The sequence below is a fragment of the Crocodylus siamensis genome, chromosome 3 (genome assembly GCF_052110815.1).
Source record: "Crocodylus siamensis isolate JL-2025a chromosome 3, ASM5211081v1, whole genome shotgun sequence".
NCBI lineage: Eukaryota > Metazoa > Chordata > Crocodylia > Crocodylidae > Crocodylus > Crocodylus siamensis.
Window position 1 is genome coordinate 219,019,841 of NC_143397.1, and position 24,624 is coordinate 219,044,464.

A 24,624-nucleotide genomic window follows, 5' to 3' on the forward strand; every position below is an offset into this window, starting at 1 on the left:
CGAGCTGATCACCTTCACCATCCATCATAAAGCTGGCAAGTCAGTCAGCAACACAGAAGTCCTTGACTTCAGACAAGCTGACTTTGACAAGCTCAAGAGGCTTGTCGGTCAGGCCCTCAGGGACCATGATCCCAGGGAGATGGGAGTTCAAGAAGAGTGGTTGCTTCTCAAGGAAGCGATCCTCAAGGCACAAGCTAAATCTATTCCAACATGGAGGAAAGGCAGCAAGAAGGCACAGCAGCCCTCCTGGCTCTCTAGGGACCTAGCAGACCTCCTGCGGCTAAAAAGGAAAGCCTACAAAGGATGGAGGACGGGATTCACCTCCAAGGAGGATTATTCTGCACTGGTCCAGTCCTGCAGGCAGCAAACCAGGAAAGTCAAGGCTGCAACTGAACTCCAACTAGCTTCAAGCATCAAGGACAACAAAAAGCCCTTTTTCAGATATGTGGGGAGCCGGAGGAAAAGCAAGGGCAATGTTGGACCCCTGCTAAACCAGATGGGGCAACTGACAACTGACGCCCAGGAAAAAGCCAACCTATTAAATAGGTACTTTGCGTCAGTCTTTCATCAGTCCCATGGGACGCCCATGCCTGCTATGGGACAGGGAGATCCGGGTGATGGAGATCCCCCACCCTCCATAAATGCTGACCTCATGAAGGAACACCTTGAGAAGCTGGATGCCTTCAAGTCAGCCGGCCCTGACAATCTGCACCCCAGGGTACTCAAGGAGCTGGCGAGCGTCATAGCCCAGCCCCTGGCACGGATCTTTGAAAACTCCTGGCGCTCTGGTGTAGTGCCCGAAGACTGGAAGAAGGCCAATGTGGTGCTGATCTTCAAGAAAGGGAGGAGAGTGGATCCGGCTAACTACAGGCCCATTAGCCTGACTTCTATCCTGGGGAAGATCTTAGAAAAGTTTATTAAGGAGGCCATCCTTGATGGACTGGCCCAGGCTAACATCCTAAGGGATAGCCAGCACGGGTTTGTTGCGGGTAGGTCTTGTTTAACCAATCTCATTTCCTTCTATGACCAGGTGACCTATCACCTGGACGAGGGAGAAGAGATTGATGTCATATATCTTGACTTCAAAAAAGCCTTTGATCTGGTATCCCACGATCACCTCTTGGCCAAACTGGCCGGTTGTGGCCTTGACTCCACCACGATCCGCTGGCTGGGAAACTGGCTCCGTGGTCGGACCCAGAGGGTTGTAATTGATGGCAGTCGCTCATCGTGGTGCCCTGTGACCAGTGGGGTCCCTCAAGGCTCTGTCCTGGGACCCATCCTGTTCAACATCTACATTAATGATGTGGACATTGGAGTCAGGAGTGGACTGGCCAAGTTCACCGATGACACCAAACTTTGGGGCAAAGCATCCACGCCAGAAGATAGGCGGGTGATCCAGGCTGACCTGGACAGGCTCAGCAAATGGGTGGACGAGAACCTGATGGTGTTTAACACCGAAAAATGCAAGGTTCTCCACCTTGGGAGGAAAAACCTGCAGCATCTTTATAGGCTCGGCAGTGCTACGTTGGATAGCACTACAGAAGAAAGAGACTTGGGGGTCATCATTGACCACGAGATGAACATGAGCCTCCAATGCGATGCTGCGGCTAGTAAAGCGACCAAAATGCTGGCTTGCATCCATAGATGCTTCTCGAGCAAATTCCGGGACGTCATTCTCCCCTTGTACTCGGCCTTGGTGAGGCCGCAGCTGGAGTACTGTGTCCAGTTTTGGGCTCCACAATTCAAAAAGGATGTGGAGAAGCTTGAGAGAGTCCAGAGGAGAGCCACGCGCATGATCAGAGGTCAGGAAAACAGATCTTACGATGACAGGCTGAGAGCCATGGGGCTCTTTAGCCTGGAAAAGCGCAGGCTCAGGGGTGATCTGATGGCCACCTATAAGTTTATCAGGGGTGACCACCAGGATCTGGGGGATCATTTGTTCACCAGAGCGCCCCAAGGGATGACCAGGTCGAACGGTCACAAACTCCTGCAAGACCGTTTCAGGCTGGACATAAGGAAGAATTTCTTTACTGTCCGAGCCCCCAAGGTCTGGAACAGTCTGCCAGCGGAGGTGGTTCAAGCGCCTACATTGAACACCTTCAAGAGTAAATTGGATGCTTATCTTGCTGGGATCCTATGACCCCAGCTGACTTCCTGCCCTTTGGGCAGGGGGCTGGACTCGATGATCTCCCGAGGTCCCTTCTAGCCCTAATGTCTATGAAATCTATGAAATCTATGAGTCTGCTGGAAATAGTTTAATTAATCAAGTCTGCTGCAGCATTCTAATCAGAATGCTCCAGTGTGCTGCAGCATCTAATGTATTCAGTATCCTGCGTTTCAACATGGCGAAGGGAGCACTTTAACTAAAGCTCATTGAATGAGCTTTAGTTAAAGGACTCCCTCCTTTTGAAATGTGGGATGCTGAATACATGGGACGCTATGGCATTTTAATTAGAGAGGCTTCTGATCCATTGTAATTGCCAGGAGCATGTGTATAAGCAGCCTGTGGCTAAACCCTGTAAATGGGTAGCTCCAGTGATTTCTGGAGCTAAACTGCTTTACACTATGTGTGTCTTTTATTGTTGGAACTTCATTTCTGTGGAATTATTTTTGATTCACACTGGTCACTGAGATCAGAATCCAAACCTGCGAAGTAATGCTCATTATTTTTTTATTAGATGAGGCAAAAGTTTAACTCTACATATATATTCACAGCATGGTATCTATGCAGATCTAATATTAATTGCTTTCTACTGCAGGTACAGTCTTGAGTTATTCCAGGAACCCATAAGCCCTAGTGAAGTTTATATGGATGGAAGTGACTCAGGCATTCATGGTATCTTACAGTACTTAGGCTGTGGTCCACAAGATATTCATATGAGATTGCAGGAAATGTACTATAGTGTATTTTAACCCAATAAAAATAAATACTTCCTTTTCTGTATCTTGAAAGAAAACATATAATCTGGTGTCCTGTAGAACCTTGTGTGCTGGAAATGTTCAATTGCTAAAAGGTTTTTGGGGATTTTTTTTAATGGTCACAGTCTATGTTCAGCATGTAGATAACATTTTCAGGACAGTCTAATGAAGTTGCTTGTAAGCAAAATAGTTCATCATCTACTGTGTTTTGGTTTTTAAGATAGGTAACTTTACCCCAGTATTACTGGGATAAATTTATTGTCCCTTTCCTATAAACTGCTGTCAGGGCAAGGACTACTGTTAATCAAGAAACTACTGTCCAGAAAGCATATTGGAAGAGGGCAGTCATTCAAAAGGTCTCTGTATAATGTCACCCATAAACACTGCTTGGAGGCAGATGCAGAACATAAAAGGTGTATATAAAGTAAATCTGAGCTTGGTGAACTAAAAAGAGAATCTAGAGATGAGAAAAGCACGTGTATCATATTTCTGGCAGTACAAGACATTTTGAGACCTGGGACATACATGCAGGGAGTCTCTGTCCCCCCATGCAGGCCACAGCCTAGCTGTGCCAGCCTGACTGCATTCCGGTTCCACTGTCTGGCGCTGCAGTGCCATGTGGCTGCCAGGCCTGCACTGTCCAGGCCTGCAGGGTGCTGCAGGTTCCAGCCAAGCCTGCCAGCATCAGACCCAGCTGCAGGCAGCTTCTGGCTCCCAAAGCCAGCTCCAGCTGCCCATAGTCCACCCCAGCAGCCTGCCTAGAGCTTGCAGGTGCCCTGGCACATTGCCTCGTCGCACAGCTGTCAGTCCCATACTGTGCCCTTGCACTTGGTGCTGCAGGCAGCTGCCAAGGCCTGGCAGTATATGGACAGCTGCATACCAGAGAGCTAGTACAGGACCCTGATAGTGTTGTCCTCATCCATGCCAGTGCCCACCACCTGGGGCCCCAACTGGTCCATGAAAGACAATGGCAACCTTGTGGCACTGTGGAGTAAGGCAGAGGTGCAGCACCAGTTCACATGGGGCATGTACTCCAACACCCATGTCTATAAGTGACTGTCAGGCTGGATGTAGGGGCATGGGCACAATCGGTTGGTGTGGCAGTGCTGCATGAAGATCAGGGCCTTGCAGGCACAGTGGGTCACCATGACTGACAACAATCATCGGTCGGGGAGTGCCCACAAGTCCATGCCCTTTATGCAATGCAACAACTGATAGCCATCCGCATACCCTGAGACCCATGCCACCATAATGCTGTGTACAACAGCATGGGAGGGCTGCCCATGCCCCTGCCCTGGCCTGGCACCTGTGATAACACACCACACTGGGGGAGGCCCCTTGGCCCTGCAGCAGGCCCCTTAGTAGGGTCAGTCACCTTGGGGCAGGTAGTTGACAGGGATGTGGGTCCTATCTAGGGCCCCAGTGCACTGGGGGAATCCCAGGGCACAGAACCCCACCACCACTTGCAGGGGGTTCTGCACGTGGAGCACCATGTGCCCCAGAACATCCTGCAGGGCACTACACACTTCCAGGACAGCCTCCCTGGCAGTGGAGCTGCCCACCTCAAAGAGATGGCCCACATAGCAGAGGCTGGCAGATATGGCTAGCTTAAGCATGGTGCAGGCTAGCCGCATGTCTGTGGGGAGACGCAGCCACTTGGCGGTGTCCTGCCATTCCAGGTGTGGCGAGAGCTGCTCCAGAAGTTCCCAGAAGGCCATCTGGAATGCCTCCAGTCACTACTTGTCATCCCAGGTCTGTTGGATGATGTGCAGCCACCAGTCCTGGCTGGCCTGGTGGGCCCAGAGGTGGCAGAGCTGGAGACTCAGGAGGCTGAGGACAGCCCTGGTGGTGGCATGCAGCAGCATGTCATTGGTGCCCCTGCCAGGGGATGGCCAGCCAGGCAGGGTCCAGGTGGTAGCTGCATTGTGGAGGTGGCCCAGGACAGTGTGATGGGACCGAGCAGGTGGTCTCTACACATGACAGAGCTGGGAAGGCCTAACTGGCCACGGGCCAATTGGTAGTCAGTGTGGCAGGCCAACAGGGCCAGCATGGTAGCCAGCAGGAGTCTGTGGCATTGTTCATTAATGCCAGGGGTAGGGGCTGGAACAGCCATAGCTTGGGGAGGCAGAGTTGGCAAGGGGAGAGCTGCAACATGCTGCCTCTGCACTGTGCACGCTGCTTCTGGCTAGGGAAGTGGCTGGCCAAGGAGCAGAGAGCAGCTGCCTTTTCAAGAGGGCTACCAGCTGCTGGCAGCTGCAGTCAGAACCTGGAGCTCCCCCTGTGGAGGCAGGGGCCCATTGCAGGGCAGCAAGAAGTGGCACCAGTTTGGTGCTAAGAGCAGCTAATCTGCTGCCAAGTCCCTGCATGTGTAGACACCTGCCCTGGGGAGTTTACTCACAAGTAGTTTACCTGCAAGTAAACTGATCTTGGATCAAATGCATATGTAGACACACCCACTGTGAATCAGGCCAGTAGATTATTTCCCATGGCACACAGTGGGGTTTTATGAACTTTACCTTGAAACAGAAATGGTTTTCAGCTTAACATTTTGCCATGCTTCAATAATAAAATGAACACAATCTAGCAAATTCTAGCAGCATCTGCATTGGAATCTATGTTGAAAACAACAATAATCTGTATAGCTACCTTTGATCAGTAATGTCCCTTGAGATTTTTAATTGCACCCTGATCCATAGATTGTATCGAAGTCATCATATCTAGGGTTGGAATTTGAGCTGAGTGATAGAGAGTACCACTCCTTGAGGGTGTGCTGAGCACTTGTCTATTCTGAAGCAGTATCCTAGCTCTGGGAGAGCTGACAAGCCCACGTTTGCAGTCACAAATGGAAATGTCACCTATCATCCAGGTGTTTGTTAGTAGGCTTAGAAACACGCTTTGGAAAGCATCCCAGGGCATTTTGACTCCTAGTCACCAACAGTGAACTTTTGTCACTCACATGCTCTATGTTGGCCCAGACAAGCAAACTTACCTTGTCCTTGAAAATTTTCCACCTTCTGAGTTCCCCTTTTTTAACTCTATCATGAAAACTTTTTTTCTGATAAAGTCCTTGTTCATCCTCATTGTACATCTCAGCTAGGGAAAACTTTTGTGGAAATCTTTCACTCTGACACTGTTCATTTGCCAGTTTATACATGAAATTTTTTCTCCGTCCTCCTTGTAAGCCGTATTGAAGTGTTCCTCCTCCTTGCTGAACCAGCCATCACTCAGCTTAAAATCACTGTCCAATGGTAGTGGCAAGCTGAAGAGCTTACCTGTGATTACAGGTGCAGGAAGCACTGCTCCCTGTTTCCCCTTCTCCTTGAATAAGACAGCTTTGTCAACCTCATAGGCTTTTCCTTTGCATTTGCACCTGCTTGGTGCCTGACCATCTTCATATTTGGCCAAAAGCTTAGCCCTCTGGACCCAGATTCTGCCTGTAACCCATATGTGCAAACTCCATGTGACAGCAACTTGCTTTGGACTACACCCAGGAGTCAGATAGTGGGTTACTCAACAAGGCAAGGAAGCACAAAGGATATGCCCAGGGTGGGCATGCTGTCATTAAACAGCATGCAGCATTTACCTATGAAACAACAAAGTCAAGCAAGCAGCTTCTAGTCCACAAATGTTGCTTTTAAGTGGTAGTGATGTTGTTTCCGGCTAGAAATGTTCCCAGAGGAAATGTTAGTAAGCAGTTATTGCTCTGAGCAAGTGCCTCTCTACACATGGATATAGAGTGTTCTGTTTAACAAAAGAAGAAAAATACAAGAAAAACATGGTTTCCAATAATTTCCTTTTATTTGCTGGGTGGGGTCCATACGTAAGTATACAGTTACAATTTATTGTTGTAGTACATAATGACCATTTAAAAAACTTCCAGAATTCCTAGGGTAGGAACCTGAGTTTTACCTAGTCATATCTTGGGTAAAATTTCAGGTGATTTCAGTCCATGGGTTTGAAGTGGACAAATTCTAAAAATGTACAATTCGCTTTTTCTAAGTAACAATAGTACTTAATGCAGCATGTTGTAGCATGGATGAAATGCTCCTGACCTTGATCAACCAGAAAAATCAGACTAGCATCTTACAGACACAAGAGCAGTGTTTAAAAAATGCAAAGTTGCAAATCAGGCATTTTACTATGGATTTTTTGCTGTTGAAGGAAGGGCAGTATTCTGGAGCCAATATACTGATGTTCATGCAAAAGAATCATGATTGCCAAGAAATAAAAAGGACCAGGTACTCAGCCACTATAGTTTTTGTAGAAGTTCCCAAACTAATGGATCTAACTCCGAATTCCTATATGGAGTTATAAGCTTGTAAGCAGATCTTTTACCCTGCTGCATTTTGCAGACCAGTTAGCTCTACTATCAGTCCCTCACGGAATTCATTCCCACCAAACATCTTTCAGTCTCTAAAGGTGCCAGTATACGAACGTGAAGGCTGCTCTGATGTGCTGTCATTAGAGTGTGTCAGAGCAGACTTGAATAACAAAATCTGCTGGAGCATAGTAATTACTGCGCTCCAGCAGCCTCCCACATCTTGTGTATCAGCATCCCCATGCTTCAAAATGGTGGTGGGGGCACTTTAACTAAAGCTCATTGAATGAGTTTTAGTTCAAGTGCCCTGCCACCATTTTGAAGAGTGGGGTGCTGATACATGAGACGCTGAATCTTTAATTAAAGCGGCTCTCAGAGTTGCTCTAATTAAAGCATCACCCCTCCCACCCCTGAAACAAGTAAAAGTGCCCTAACAAAACAACCACCAAACAAAATCCTCTGCCTTTGCTGGATATAAGAGCCATTTTCCACCCTGGCTTTTTCCCAGTTCAGCAGCCTGGCTTCTCTTCTTTGCAAGCTGTTCTCCCACAGCTTGCCCCCTTCTGCTCTCTCCTCCCAGATTCTAAATTCCCAGATGGACACGCCCTTATTAGTGGGATACACCACAGCTGAACATCCTTAATAGGCTGGCCGTCCCTTCTTAAGGAGACAAGGCTCCATGAACTTTGATTGTAAAGATGCACAAGCTTGAGATCTGACTAGAGAGGTACAGATATATAACAAAGAACCTGAGTACTATAAGCACTGTTGCCCACCGCCCCTAGGTCCATGTCCATGTTGAGCTCCCTGCTCCTGCTAACTTGGTCATGGCTTCACAAGGTTCCCAGCCAATGCACCACTGTGATGGGTGCACTCTTGCACCCTGCTGTCACATTGGAATTCCACTGACTTCTGCCTCTTCCTCTCACATGCCCAGCATACCTCAATGGAAAAATGATGTGTGTGAGGATAGATGTTTCTTGGCTTATGAGTCAGTCCAACAGGGTCACTGGTCTTCTGTGGGGCTCCACCTTCCCTACACCCTGCTCCTTTCTTCTTAGGCTGATGGTACCTACTTTCCAATTATAGTGAGTGGGGAATACACACGAAGTCACTTTTCGGACTCTGTCAAGTTCTTCAACTCACCGTGTCTAGATTTCTTCTTCAGCTTGTCTAATCTGTGGTTCCAATATTCAGGTTAACAATAGATCAACTTAATTAACACACCTCCCAGACTTGCCCCAGGCCTCGCTGACTTAATTTCTTTGAAGATCCCCTAGGTGCAGGGATAGCTTCTTGATTAACTGTAAATCAAATCCTCAGGGAATTCTCTTTCCCCAGTATCTTTCTCTCATCCAGAGAAAACAAAACGAGAACTTCTTATCCCTGGTCCTCAATTCCTTAATTTCTTTCACCAAAAAAATTTAAAAGAGCTCACTTTTGTTTCTTCATAATTCTCAAGGTTAACCTATGCGGCAGGCCTCTAGGTTCTGCCACATTTTTCTCCTCCCAGGTGTGCTAGGTACAATCCCTTCCTTGTTCTATCTGCCTCAGTTTCCCTCCTGGCCCCACTCCTCCCAGTACGCCTGTATTCTCTTTCTTCTTGGTTGGTTTCTGCCAACTAATCCCATGGGTATATTTCTCACTGAGTCCCTGCTCTAGGGTTCTGTAGGGAAGATTCACACTGCCCCTCTGTCCACCTTTACTTATCTTTTGGGGAGAGTGTAGGTGGTCCTTGCTGGTGGCTGATCCTGGTTTTGTTGACTCATGAGGGTCCGGCATGCAGGGATTCTTTTTCCTGGATCTTCTTCACTCACAGTCTCTCACAATAGTTCCCACTCTAGGAGACGCCAAATGCCGAGCCTCTCTTTGACATCCTCCTTTAAGCTGCCCAGTTCTCCTCCCAGGCCAATCAGGGTCAGCTCCCTGGGGTACATGTCCTCATGCCCCCAGGGACTGTCTGTTGCCTGGCTTTTCCCCAGACCTTCTTTCCCCACATAGTGGGGACACACTGCATGCCTCCTGTGTTTTCTAGGTCTAATAAAACTTGTGTGCTGAAAATGGCTTCCTCTGTACAACTCTTTGCATCAGCTCTGAACACTGTAGAAAGTGGTAACTAAAAAGGCTGATAATTGTTAATTGATAACGTTGTTAAAATGCTCTGTACATTTAGTGCAACAGATAACTCATTAATATTTCTTTTCTGTTTTTTACTCATATAAATCACTTGCTGACACAGGGACCCTCATCTATCTGGAAATGAAGCATGTGAAAGTTAAGAATTTACTTTTAGTTTCAGCTCTTTGGGGCAGGGCCAGCCTTTTTTATATAGTTTTTGTACAGCCGCTACCACAGTAGACTCTTGGTCCATGCCTGGGGCTCCTCAGAACAGCCACAATACTAAAGAGTGAAAATGGAATAAGTGCAACTGTGTCATAGCTATGGAATTTCAAGGGCAATTATTTGTGTATATCCTTTAGTGCTGCTCCCAACACTGCAGTAGGATATAGGAGTGCAAGCCTCCTATGCATCCAGCTGGAAATCCCATTGACTTTTGTAGGGTTTTGTACAGGTGTTTGCTTGAGCAGTGTAACAGGATGGTCTGTCCCTTTAAGAAGGAACTGTCAGCCCTGTTAAGAGAGCCCAGCTGCAGGGCATTTTTTGGACAAACATATTTAGAAGCTCCCAGAAGAGTAAGCAGGAGAGGAGGAAGCAAGCTGTGAGTAGTACTGTTTACTGCTACAAGGATGGATTAGGGTACTATGCTGGGGCCATTGCCAAAGGGCTCCCCTCCTAGAGTTCAGGACAGAGTAAAAGGATTTGGCTTTGTTGCTTAAAGACTGTGTTTTATTTGGGAGGATTGGTTGAGGATCTTCTCAGGGAACTATACCTGCCTGCAGAAGCCAGTAGGCAAGGCAGCCTGCTTACAGACAGCTTTGGTCAGTGGAGAGCCATTGCTTGTAGAGTGATGTAGCCATTATTACCATCCTACTTACTTTCTTTCTGTATTTTTCTTGCACAGACAATTACATATAGCACATCAACATAAGCCTCAAGTCTACTAAACCACTACAAAGCTGTCTCCTTAGCTCCTCTGTCAGCATCCATCTTTATTCATCTAAATATCTAGCAAAGAGTATGCAGTATCTAAGTCTCTTCAGCATCATGCCATTCTGTTGGTATTTTACTTATGCCACATTCTAATTGTATCTGTAGCATCTTAATTGTTTCATAATGTTGTAAAAATTGGCCAATGTAATCAACTATGCTGAACTGCATTAAATAGAATCTTTTTTAAATGTACTAAGATATTAGTTCCATATGATAAAATCCATAAAATACCATCTAAGTGCCAATAAGATTAGGAAAACAGGCTCTTTTCCACTAACCTAAATATTGGAAAGATACACAAGTTGTTAACATTATATCAAAATAATGATCCCCTAAAGCAGTGTTGAAGGTTTTAGGAAGCAGTATGAATAAGAAGTATATAATGGAGTTACACCCCACACACACTTTGAGAGGAGCATAAAATATTCTGAGACTGAGATGTATAGAGAAAAATGTACACAGAACTTTCACATACATCCATTTTTCATGATTAAAATTACATCTCAATTATTAGAACAAATATGGATTTGACTGATCCCTGTATTAGGAGCTGTTCAAAAACAGGGTTTTATGTTGTTCCCATCTGTAATTTATTCCTTAATGGTGAAATGGAGAATATGAACATACAGGGCACATCAACATGAACCATTTTCTGCAGTAAAGTCTCAGCATCTACACATATGGCCCTATTAGGCCACAGAAAACTAATTAACTCTACCGCAGGTTAGTACTTGTAAATACAAGTACTATCTTGTGGCTGCATTCTTTAGTATGCAGCAATGCACGTGTATATGTTTATGGGGCTGGCTGGGGCATGAGGGTGCTTCAGAGGGTGCAAAAAACAATAAACTCCAGAATTGTATGTGCTGGAATTTATCGCTTTGCATTAATTTCACAAAAATCCAATCCTCCACTGAAGCTGGAAAGCAGGGTGGGGGGTGTGCTGACCTACCTGGAGCGGAGTGACACCCACCCCCGTGCTGCCAAGGCACACTGGCTTTCCCTGTGGGGAGCGTGCCCTGGGGTAAGCGGCATGGCTGCAGCCCCAACCCCTGGCAGCCCAGTGTCCCCCCAGAGCTGCTTTGGGAAAAAGTGGGCAGAGAAGCCCCAGAAAGCAGCAAGTACCATGCTGGCAAGTCGCATGCAGCTCGCGAGCCATGGTTTGGCCATTGTGGGTCCATTCCTCTTCCTGATCTGCTGCTCTGGCTTTTACTTCCTGCTCTGTCCATCCTGCCAGATCTATTCCAATGCTTTCTGCCTCCTGCCCTGTCTGCTGCTCTGCTATCTGTTCCCTCCTCCATCTGCTGTGTGCTATGCACACAAACTGCACTTCTGGCACACATGCCGCAGGTTGGCCAACCCTGATATAAACACATGCTATAAACTGGGACAGCCTGAAGACATTTAACCTGGTGAGTAAAAAAACAAAGACTGCCTACTTGCAATGCAGAGCTAGGAGCTAGTTAGAAAAAAGGCACATTTCATGAAACATTAAAAGGATAAACAAAATTTTTCACTCCAAGATGATGCAAAAGAGACATTGAATCCAGCTCCTTCCCTGTAAGCTGTGCTAGCTCAGCAGTAATGACAGAAGGAGAAAGGAGTGAAAAGTTAATTTTCCTCTGGGGTACCAAATCTAACAAGTGAGAAAGCTTTAGTCTTATCCATGGTCACTTTTCAGAGCTGAAATGATCATTAACTGAAAATATCTCCTGCTTGAATCTCAAAGCAGTTCACAGCTTCACTTTAAGAGATAATCTGAAAAAGGAGCTAGATTTAATTATTCTCTATGGTGGGCCACTGGCAGCAGTGTGAATCATGACAGGTTACATCTTCCTTGGATCTAGGGATCCTTTAGCTTTGAAGACCAACCCTGTGTTGACCCCTAAAGTTATGTTTGAAAAGCATACATACATAACAAATATGTTTTAAATCCCTCCTGTTTAGTAAATTATCATTTTCTTTGAGATGAAATGTTGGATTTGTATGTTGTTAAATCAGCTGGAGTTCTTACGATAGAATATGAACTGCATATAAATAATTCCATGAAAACACTACTGGAAATTCAAATACTTATCTAATCTCTATGTTTGGCAACGCACACTACATTACTGATTGCTGGTACCAGTGAAGCATAGTATAACTTTTACATCCAAAGGAAATTAAGCCAAGAAAAAGAGTACCATTTAGTTCAGAGGAGAGATATTCATACATTTTTATACTTTAAATGACTCCATTTGAGGGCTTGGAAAATTAAAAGGGCACTGGGCCAAAAATAGCTCAGTGTAATTCTACTGAATGCAGGCTAAATAAGGATCAGCCTTATCTAACTTCTCAGAGGTACATTAACCAGAGACACTGTATAAAGTTCCAAGACTATCATATGCCTAAAAGGGATTAAGGGATAACTAAAGTGAAGAAAACCAATTTATTCATAATGTGAACAACAGATCATAGAATTTAATGCAAGATAGTGCTACGAGGAAGAGAATGCAAGTCCATTTGTTTAGAGAGGGAGGAAAATAGCTTCAAGTTAAATCACTGGACCAAACACTCCATTTTAAGATGAGACAGTTTCCGTGTGTAACTTACTTCGGAAAGCAAATTCTAGTTCTCTATTTTCAGAATGAAAATGGTAAAGAGAAGGCTATTCCCTTAGAAAGAGTAGCCCACCTATAGGGGGAACCAAACATTACATGTCTGTGCCTTGCCTTCAATCCTAAAAAATGAGAAGGGAAAATTAAGGTTAAGAGTACAGACACAAGGCTGTCTTGCTTTCTGTCTGCTTTTTTTTTTACTCAGCTTCTTCTTCATTCTCCTTCCTCCTTGATACCATAGCCATTGGGCCAGTGCTCACCTGCTATACATTTTAAATCATTATCCACACCAGCTAACCTTTTACATGTGTCTTTGTATGTGGCAGTATGATGACAGGAACTCTGGTACAGCTACCTAAAATCCACAATTTTTTTTCACAGAAAAAAATCAGTTTCCTTTTGATTTCATATTCCCGAGATTAAGGCTTTGGTTTTCACTTTGTCTATTTTTCTTTTGACAGGTTACATAAATGTAAATTTTTCTTATGCTTATATGTGAAAACATAAACTTTTCTCCCAAATTCCACCCCCCAAAAAAATTCTTCCCAAATATTTCCCTACTTTTGGCTCCTAAACCGACCCATTGCACTAAAATATTGATCTGGTTCCACTATAACATTCATAATCTCAATAAAATTAGCCACAGTATAAGATCATTTGTTGGAGTTCCTGTGATTTGTAAAGAGAACTGCTGTTTGATTAGCATTGCATTTCCTAGTAAGTATATTGCACACTTCTAGTTTTTCATTACAAGTTCAAATATCAAGAGGTGGTAGAGTGTATTACTAGCAAGCTCAGCTAAGAAGAAAAGTAAAGATTTTGACAGAGCACAAAAACCAGAAGAAAAACAAGCCAGCTTTTCACCAGCTCTGAGGCCAGATCTTTATTACCAAGTATTTCTGGTAGAGGCCTAGCCTATGCTCTGCTGGCAGAACTTTCAAGTGCATCTACACTCAAAGCTCCTCTGCGGTGGTAACCACCTTTCTGTCAACAGTTATACCAGCTCTTCCAAGTGAAAGAAGGTTTCTGCAGCTGTCTGGGAGCTGGCAGAAGGTATGGAAGACACTCCTGTGCCTTCTGCTGCCATGAGCAGGTTCAGCCTTCAGCCAGCGCTTTCCCAAGGTGCACCTTGCAGAGCTGCCAGAAGCACATGGATGTTTTTATACCCTAGCGGCTTGGTAGTGGCAGCTACTGTCAACCACTGGAAGTTCTGCTGACAGAATCAGGTAAATACAGTCAAGGCCATAGCTTTGTTGGCAGGGAGTATGAAAAAAAATCATAGCCTGTAGCTGATATGGTTGACATAGCTATGCTGGCAAAAACTTCAGCATAGATGCAGAAAGCTGACAGCAGAATACTTTTGTTAGCTTAGCTCATGTTGCTCGGGAAGGTGGTATAACTAGAGCAGCAGAAAAACTCCTCCTATTAGCATATGCTGTAGCTACAGCAGGGGATGCTGCCTGCATAGGCAGAGTAGCAGAGGCTCTTCCAGTGTAGGAAGGCCTCTGAGATGTTGACCCTTTGTCCTGTTCTCTGTATAGCTGCTCACATGTGTGAAAGCATTCCATGCAACATGCTCAATCCCTTTGCCTTGAAAATCAGTAGTAGAAAAATCAATGCCTGGTCCATTCCCCATGGATGATAAAGTAACCATAAAACAAGTTTCATCCTGTCCCCAACAAAGTCAATATCTTCAAAAGCCCTATACAGTTGTTAGAAATGGAATATTGTTAGAAATTCACAGCTTGCATCTTGCACCCGATAAGAAAGAAACACTGCCAAGGACTTTTTTCCTTTCCCAGCCTTGCCACAGCTTTTCTTATGCTAAATCGCAGACTCTCCCCCAGCTTCTCCCTAGCCTTTCTCATACAGATTACAGAAGCTGGAATTCAACTGACTGTGTCTTTGAAAAGGGGGGGTGGGGGTTGAACTCTTGGTGACCTATAGTAGTCTCTGAGCATGCTTAATTAGCTGATGCATATTTACCTCTCCGCCCTGCATACTTAAGTAGTTAATTATACTATACATGCGATGGATGTAGTGATGTAACCACATGTATGCTTGTATGAAACAAAAGTGAGCTGTAAGAGTTCCTGTTTCTGCACACGTGCCCAGGAGGGAAAAGATAAATACAGCCTGCAAAATTCCTTGGTGGGTTCAGAGTAAACTGAGTTTTTGACTCTGCTCTGACCCTATTTGCAAATACACCTTTTGTGCCATCTAATGAGTGTGTGTCTGTGATTTTTGTGGCCTCCAGAGAAACAAACTGCTTTATGCATCACAGAGGTATAAGTGTTGGGCATCACTAGTTTTTCTTTGTACCCCCTGGTTTGCAAAGTCATATCCTTTCATCCATATCATGCACAAGGCACCCTTTTTGGCATGCCATTCCTGCTATTCTCCCCATCCAGTGGCATTGTGTATCTTGACTTTGCTTTCATATCTTCTTTCTACAGATTTGAAGTCGTCAACCTTACCCAGGCTTCAGCCTTCAGCCTGCTGTTCTTGCTCCCAGTCTCTCATAGCTCACTAAATTCACTTCCTGTTTGACCTTAGGCAAACCTTGTTTTGCCTTTACTGGCGGGATTCTGAAGCCCTCAGCTGGCTGGCTGCACACTGGCCTTTAAGCCACAGCCTAGTAAGGTTGCAACAAGTTTATTATATTTATTCGATTCCAAGATGAGGGTTTTTTCCCCCCATTCATTGTGAGCAAAACCAAGCCCCATCTTAGAATTGAGTAACACAGCTGGGAGCTGGGAGAAGCAGCTGTGCACAGGGCCCAGCTAGAGCAGGGACAGCATCAGTAGTATGCAGAGTCCCACTATTGACATCTGTGCCCTGCCCAGCTCCTCTCTCCTTTCCATTGCTGGTATGTGTTTTGTACTCCACCCGATTTAGGCTGCTGGAAGCACAAAGTCAAACATCTAGCCACTGCCATAAAACTTAGAGGGCGATCATGCCACTAGATGAAAAACATCATACCATCTGACATCATAGGTAACAGGGGGAGGAGAAGGGCAAAGTCTTTAAAAGCCGCGCCCAGTCCGCACCACGGCAGAAGCCATTTTGGGACCCAATCGATCAGTCCTATCTGCTGTGGTCTGGCCAACCGCGACACCGCTTCTCCACCACCAACCGTCCCGGCGTACCCCTTCCCTTGTGCATCGACCTGATTCTTGATCTGCGAGCAAAGAAAGAACTTTAGTTTTTGTAGCCGAAACAGTTGGAACAGAAAGTGTTTAACCAAGTCATTACACCTACGCATCTCACTCATCGGCGTGTAAGTAAAATAAAAACTTTTTTTTTGTAACCGATAAAACTTGTACCCTAGTCTGCGACCGGAAGACCCTGCGACCCACGACTAGAGAAATCTCACTTCCTCCCTCAAGGGCAAACGAACCTCTTCACCTTGCCTCAGGTCCTGACCCTGCAGGGCATGACAGCATGGAGCCAGGCAGCAAAGGAGGAATCTGCCTGCTGTTGTTGCCAGCCAGCTTGGATCCTTGCAGAGCAACTCCTCCCAGGTCCTAGCTGGAGCAGTCTGCCTCTGCTGTGGAAGGCACAGAAAGCCAGAACTGGCCTTAAGGCAAATGGCGTCCTAAGTGAACTTGTATTTTGGCACACCCCACACCCAAGTCAGTGGTGATGCTGCAAGCAGAGACAGGTGGGCAGGTGTCCAGGGCACAGTCCAGTGGGGAGGCATGGCGGTATGGTGTGCCAGAAGCAAGATGGAAAGACTGGAGAAGGCAGCACCCCACCTTCACATGCCTGGCCCAGCTCCTCCTCAGCAGTGGCTAGAAGCAGGCTGGGCTGGACACTGCTCCTACTGGCTGGGCCAGGGATCAGTCAGGGTAGGGTGGGGTGGAGTTGGGGGAGAGCGCTGCTGTAAGCGCGGGCTACTCATGTGTGTGCATGAGTATGTGTGTGTGTGTGTTTGGCTCTCCCCTGACCACAGCACCCTTGGGTGGGCAATTATTTTGGCTGGAGGGCCATTCAATGAGTTTTGGTGAGCTGTCGAAGGCCACAAGGGTAGCCCTGCCCCTTGACAGGTGCCTTGCCCCCTGGTCATCATCTTGGGACCAAAAGTCTCACCCCAACCCCTGATCTTTGCTACTGGAATTCCCTCGCTTTGCCTCCCAGACGTACTCCTTTGGGGGGGCGGGGGGGGGGCGGGTCTTCATCTTGGAACCAGAAAAAAAACCAGATCATACACTAAAAGTCAAATGCCTACTATAACATATTTTAATTTTATTACAAAAAAATATAGGATGTATGTGTGTGTATGGTGGGATGTAGAGGGGTTGTGACGGGGCGTGGCTGTGTGTCTGGGGACAATGGGGTATGTTGGAGGAGTGCATATGTGGCTGGGTTGTGGGGGCAGGGTGTGGGTGTGTGACATTTGTTGGGTGTGGCATTTGAGAAATGGTGGGGGGAGGTGAGGACCCCACCCACAATCCCTCCCATGGTGCACAGCCCCTGCTGGTGGTGGCAGCAGCAGCAGCAGGCTGTGCATGTTTGGGACACTTCTGCCCTACACTGGCATTGCCACCCAGCAGCACATGACTCCAGTCAGCACTGCATGTGGTGATAAGGAGTGTAACCCAGTTGGTCTGCCTCTATTGTGCGGGGCTCCACATGCTTCATGTGTAGCTCCATGCCACAAGGGGAAGCCCTGCATGATGAAGCTAGCTGCCTTCCCCGCCCCCTGCCACCGCACAGAGTCCCACACAATAGGTGTGGGCCAATCAAGCTGTGCTCCTTGCCACAATGAACAGTGCTGGCCGGAGCTGCATACTGCTGGGAGGCAGTGCCTGCTTGGGGTACAAGCACCCGGAGCGCCTGTGGCCTGCTGCTGCTGTTGGTGCCACCTGCAGGGGCTGTGCACCATGGGAGGAGTACATGGGGGAGTCTCCACACCCTCCACTCTCCGTCACATACATACCCCTGAATACCCACGCTCTGAGCTCTCACCACCCACCTGGGCATGAGCTCCAGACTGCCACCAGCCCCAGACTGCACACTCCCACCCAGCTGCAGCTTCCCCCGCCCCCATTGCTTCCCCACCTGGTGCCCAGAGTGAGCGAGAAGCCAGCAGCTGCAGCAGTGGCAGCAACAGCCCCACCCCGAAGCTGCCTGCTGGCTGGGCCGGCCTCTTCTGCCCACAAGGGTGGGAGTGAGGCACACAGGCTGGGTGGGGTAAAATTAATTTGTGGGCCAAATGAAATTAAACAGTGGACTGGATCCAGCTCGCAGGCTGTATTTTGCCTGTCCTTAGGTCAAGGGGTGCAGACAGGCTTCCTACTTCCCCTGCTTTTCCCCTGCTTTCCTTCTCCTGGCCCTAGCCCCTGCTTTCCTTCCTTCTGCTCCTATCTCTGCTTTCCCCCTGCCTTACTCTAACCCCTTATTTCCCCCTCCTGCTTCACCCCTGCTTTCCCCTTCACCGGTCTCTGGCCTCTGCTTTTCTCCTGCCTGCCCCCTTGACTCTTTTCCCCACCATTTGCTCCCCTGCCACAGCTTTCCTGCCACAGTAGTTAAGGGACCAATTTAAGATGACCCACCAATAATTAGATTTTGGTCATGATAAATTATAACAAATTCATGACATTCCATGGCTAGAATCTAATTATTGGTGGGTTGTCTTAAATTTCAAGTCATCTTGGATTTGTGTAGACAGGGTAATACAAACAAAACCAGTTTGCACAAAAATCTTTCTTTCCTTCTATTTCTCATATGCATATCACCTTGTATCTTTGGGACCATTTCAGCACTCTAAAAATGTGATTAAATTACAACATCTTGAATAGACAGGGCAGGCCTGTCCTATCCTGTGGAACCTGCATCCACAGGGGTCCTGCAGCCAAGGAGCCATGTCCTGCTCGCCCCTTACTACCTGCACCATGTTTAAAGGGCTCTATACAGGTAGGCAGCCCTTTCCCGGCTAAGTGGGGAGGAGTTTTCAGCTCCGCTCCTGTCCTGGCCCCAGCCCCAGCCCCAGCCCCAGCCCCAGGGTGGGAACCCAGGTGTCCCCAGCACATGGTTCACTCACCCGTTGCCCCCCACAGCACAGCCCATGTGCCCACAGCCCAGCCCCAACTATTTTATTCTAGTGAGTTTATACTGCAATTAACCGCAATTGTAATTTTTCGATGGATCAGGGGGCCCCAAAACTGTATCTTGCAGGGGGCCCCAAAAAGTTGTGGGCCGGTCCTGTGAATAGATACTGTCAAAAATATGCATATTAATCCTGTCTACAGCTTTGCTTCTAATGTGCAGTAGTAGCATGGTTATGAAACAGAGAGATGTTTGAATATGTTTACAGCAACATTCTGTCCCTGCTCCACTCTGCTCTGCATGACTGAAGCCTAAAGAACCGCCCCCCCCCCCCCGCCCAAGGACACAAACCTGCCCCAGGTATGAGTTTGCTGCATACAGGTCATAGCATGTCACAAAGAGGTTTCATGACGCTTGTAACTTTTGGCTGAGCAAATAAATTGCTTAGTTCAAGCTGATTCTGTTTTTCTCTGACCTGTAGAAGACAATGTTGTGCTTGAAAGCTTGTCTAAAATCTGTCCCAACCATGCAGTTGGTCCAATAAAAGTTATTACCACCAAATATATCTTTTACAAAGGCATTTTTATGACCAGGTGACCTATCAACTGGACAAGGGGTAGAGATTGATGTCATATATCTTGACTTTAAAAAAGCCTTTGATCTGGTATCCCATGATCACCTTTTGGCAAAACTGGCCAACTGTGGCCTTGGGTCCACCACGGTCCTCTGGCTGGGGAATTGGCTCCGTGGCCAGACCCAGAGGGTGGTGGTTTATGGAAGTCAATCATCATGGTGCCCTGTGACCAGTGGGGTCCCTCAAGGCTCTGTCCTTGGACCTGTTTTGTTCAACCTCTTCATTAATGATGTGAACACTGGAGTCAGAAGCAGACTGGCCAATTTTGCCAAAAATACAAAACTTTGGGGTAAAGCATCCACACCTGAGGACAGGGGGGTAATCCAGGCTTACCCTGACAGGCTCAGTAAATGGGCAGATGAGAACCTGATGGTGTTTAACACTGAAAAATGCAAGGTTCTCCACCTTAGGAAAAAAAACCTGCAGCATGTCTATAGGCAGTCTTACACTGACTAGCACTATGGATGAGAGGGACTTGGGCGTCAGGATTGACCACAAGATGAACGTGAGCCTGCAATGTGATGCTGCAGCCAGTTAAGCGAGCAAAACGCTGGCTTGCATCCATAGATGCTTCTCAAACAAATCCCAGGACATCATTCTCCCCTTGTACTCAGTTTTGGTGAGGCTGCAGCTGGAGTACTGCGTCCAGTTTTGGGCTTCACAATTCAAAAAGGATGTGGAGAAGCTTGAGAGAGTCCAGAGAAGAGCCTGGATCAGAGGTCAGGAAAACAGACCTTATGATGACAGGCTGAGAGCCATGGGACTCTTCAGCCTGGAAAAGCGCAGGCTCAGTGGCGACCTGATGGCCACCTATAAGTTTATCGGGGTGTTCACCAGGACGTGGGGGAACGTTTGTTCCCCCACAAGGGATTGCAAGGTCGAACGGTTATAAACTCCTGCAAGGCCGTTTCAGGCTGGACATAAGGAAGAACTTCTTAACTGTCCAAACCCACAAGATCTGGAATGGCCTGCCACCAGAGGTGGTTCAAGCACCTACTTTGAACACCTTCAAGAGAAACCTGGATGTTTTTCTTGCGGGGATCCTATGATCCCTGCTGACTTCCTGCCCCTGGGGCAGGGGGCTGGACTCGATGATCTTCTGAGGTCCCTTCCAGCCCTAATGTCTATGAAATCTAATCTTCATGTAAAGATCTAAAATGGAAGACCCCTTAATGCCCTTAGATAAATTGTTACAATGGTTAGTTATCCTCATTGTTAAAAATGTATGCCTTTTTTCTTGCCTAAATTTATCTAGGGCCAAGTTCTATCCCTAGTTTAGATCTTACTACATCTTTGTCTGCTAGATTAATATGAAAAACCATCTCCCCGCCTTGGTACCTTTTATATATGATCAAATCATCTCTTAACTGTATCTTGGCTAAACAGAATGGACTGAGTTTAAGCCCCTGAGTATTTAGCTTTACCTACATATACTTACAGCTAAATACAAGGTCTTTCACCTAGGAATTAGCAAAAAAGAAGAGGCAGGGCTGTATCCCAGAATGCATTGATGGTTAAAAGGGGTCAGGAGTCACAATAGACAATCCATTGAAAATGAGCTACCAGTCATGCAGATAGAACAAACGTGATCCTTACATCCATACTTCAGTCAAAGTAGGGAGGTGCTATTATCTCTGTACCTTGCAATAGTAAGACCATTTCTAGAATACTGTATCTAGTAATTTGTCCTCACTTTGGAAAAGATGCAGATAATTTGGAAATGGTTCAGGAAAGAGCTGCAAGAATGGTTAGAGATCTGGAAGCCATGCCTTGCACTGTGAGACATAATGCACTGTCAAAGAATTGCCATTTAAAAAGGTCAACTGAAACAAAACCTTTTGAAAGAATTGGGGTGATGCTGTAGCTGTAATGGTCCAGGAAAAATGTGATATCCTTTATTGGACTGTCCAATAAAAGTTACTACCCACAAAAATATCATGCCTCCTACAAAATGTTTTGACATTTAAAAAATCTTTCCCACCTCTTTCTTGACTCAAACTAATGGATCTCATGTCCCAGAAATTCCATTTTTTTGGCAAAAAAAAAAAGAGGGAAATTGTGCAGTTCTGCTCAAAAATGCTATAATGCTATGAAAGAGGACAGCTCCCTATCCCTGCTCCACTGGGAAAAGAACAAATGCCAGTGAATAACCTGCTTTAATTTCTCCTATAGTTACAGAGTCCTGTAAAAAGCAGTCTTTTCTCACTCTGTATAAATAGGATTTTACCCCTCTTGGGAGGTGGGGCTTTGCAGGGGTTGATTAGTTTATTGGTTGTGACCATACTTTTGGCTGATTAGGATTTGGATGTAAACCACCATCACCACTCACCACTCACCAGATACATCATTTACAGTGCAGATGAAAGACCAGCCAAGAATACTTCTTCCTGGCACTCCTGAATTTACACAGGGGTCTCTGTTCAAGGGGATAGAATTCCCTCCTCCTTTCAGTGTCAGGTCTCATACTGAGCAGCTGCCTTGGCAGAAACATTCAGACTCCCAAGCGAGAAAAAGCAGAGTGGATTGAGGTTCCATGAGGGGAAGATGAGGTAAAATGAGCTGCAGCAATTTAGAATCAGTAGTAATGGATGGAGTGGACTTATTAAGTCATCAAATTCAGCCTTTTGCAAGGGCAGGATATGGCCCTCTGATGAGCAGGCACATAAAAGATTGAATTATTTTCTGAGATTTGTGTACGTATGTACTTATATGGCCCTCATCACCCCAGTATCTAAGGTGACAACTGGATGACCAATTTTGTGTATAAAAGGCCAAATTTAGATATAAATTTGGGAGGGGGGGGACGCTATGTTAATGTAACTCACTCTTTCATGCAGTCAAGGTGTATGTTGCACTATCCAGATTTTCTCTGGACTCCCTTAGGGTTATTGAGGTTTATTTAGATTCACCCCTGTTATTATGATTTGAAGTATCTCTACTGCAGAAGCACCTAGAGGTCCCAGATGGCAGGGGGAGGGGAGTGCTGGCTGCTCCGTGTTCACAAACAGAACATAATCTCTGCCCAAAGGACAGACGGTCTAAATCATTTACCAGTCTGTGTTTTCCAGTTATACATCACCTGGGAATTTTGCCTGCAGGCTTGGTTTCTTGTCCCTAGTCATAGACTAATAATCATCCACGAAAACCCTTGAGTAAAAAAATTCAGCGACAACTCTCCTCCAGAGCTATTTTTCCTTACAGAAATCCTCTGAACACCCACTTATTTTGTATGATGCACAGGTGCCAATCTGGATCTGAATGGTGAAGCTGGTGTCTCTATTTCTACAGTTTTGCATCCAGAAATTCAGATCTCAGCACCCTCCATCTGTGCAGACGTTCAGGTCTAGCCCTCAGCCCGAGTTTTATGACTTGCACTCATCTATAATATGTCTATCTATCTGACATTTGTAACGCCCACACATACTTGTACTACGTATGGCAAAGTGTGTGCCTTTGCTTGTGTATTGTGTGATTTTTTTTTCTATATTTATATTTTTCTTCCCCCTTTCTCCTCTGGCCTCTTGCTTTAAGGAGAAAACAGGCAGTCTGGCCATGTAGGCAAAATAGCCCCTGTGCTCTGCTTGGAAAGCTGGGGCCTTGTATCTAGGTAAGATACGTAAAATCCTCTGGCCTCATTGGCCGGGGTAACAGCAGCTGCTCCAGGCAGATTGGTTAAGAGAGAGACTGAAGTCAGGTAGGCTGGTTTGGAGGGGGAGAAGCTGCTATGAGCTGCTGGAGAGAGAAGTCCCCTCCAAGGGGAGAAGGACTCTACAGCTAGAGAAAGGGGAACCATAGGTGGAGGAGAGAGAGAGAGAGAACTGACCCAGTGTCTGGAAACTCCCCTCTCCTCCCTTTCTTCCCTTTTTCTGAGGTTTTAAGGGATTAATACCAAAGAGGAAGGTATTGATTCCTTGGGTTGGCTGGCCAGGACTTAGACCTGGCAGCTTTTAAACAGGATTGAAACCTGGTGGTTGCTAATTCTGGTACATTGGTAAAGTTTGGGGCTTTGCCAGCCTTAGGCTGGGGTTGAGGTTTGTAACTTCCTGTTCCCAGTGGAGCTGTGCAACCCGGAGTACCTGCAGCCGGGCCCAGAGGGTGGGCCTGGTTCTCCCTCTGTTCCTTGGCTCCAGTCAAGCGGCGTGGTTGGGGCCAGCTGTAGCAGGTAATCAACCTGGCTCCTCTTGAGTTTGTCCTGCAGTTTCCATCTCAGCAGGCAGCATAATCCAGCCTAGAAGTTTTTTTTTTGGGGGGGGGGGGTGTATGCCTGGAGCCACAGTCATTCCCCACGCAGCCCCTCTGTGGGAGCAAAGATCAGCACTCTGTCACATCTCCAGGACCAGCAAGGGGCCCCCGCACCACAACCAAACTCCTGACCACAAGCAATTCCCACTGTGTGGTGAGCCCCATTATAAAACAACTCCAGTGTGGACCCTGGAACTAACCCTTTGGGGAGCCCCAAATCCCAGCCTGGCCAGGGCTGGGGTGAAGTCTCTAACAGGGTTCAACCTATGAACTGCAGTGGTAGTGGTATCTTTTATATTGTGTTTAAGGTTTTGTTCTTTTATTTGGTTTTTTTTTATGTTTTGGTAATAAATTTGTAATTGTTGGTTTATACTGTTTGTGAGAACAGGGATTTTTCTTTTTGTTCTGTGTAGTTTCTTTCTGGGCATGGTATTTGCAATGTGCATTGACATAAGAGTTTTCATATAAATTTCATGTAAACATCAAGAAAACCAGTGACACTCGCACATTCTTTCAACGTCTCCTTTTTTTCTTTTCTCTTGACAAAAGAGTACACAAAAGGTCTTGGGACATCTCTCCACATATGCGCACACTCTCTCTCTCACACACACATACCCAACCAAGTATTTATTCATTGTCTCAGACAACACCCTTCATGGCACACAGCACATTTAATATTCAAATGAACTGAAGCATGCACTTCTCTCTCAAACCTGAAAACAGACCAGGTTATCCAGTGTTTAAATTGTATC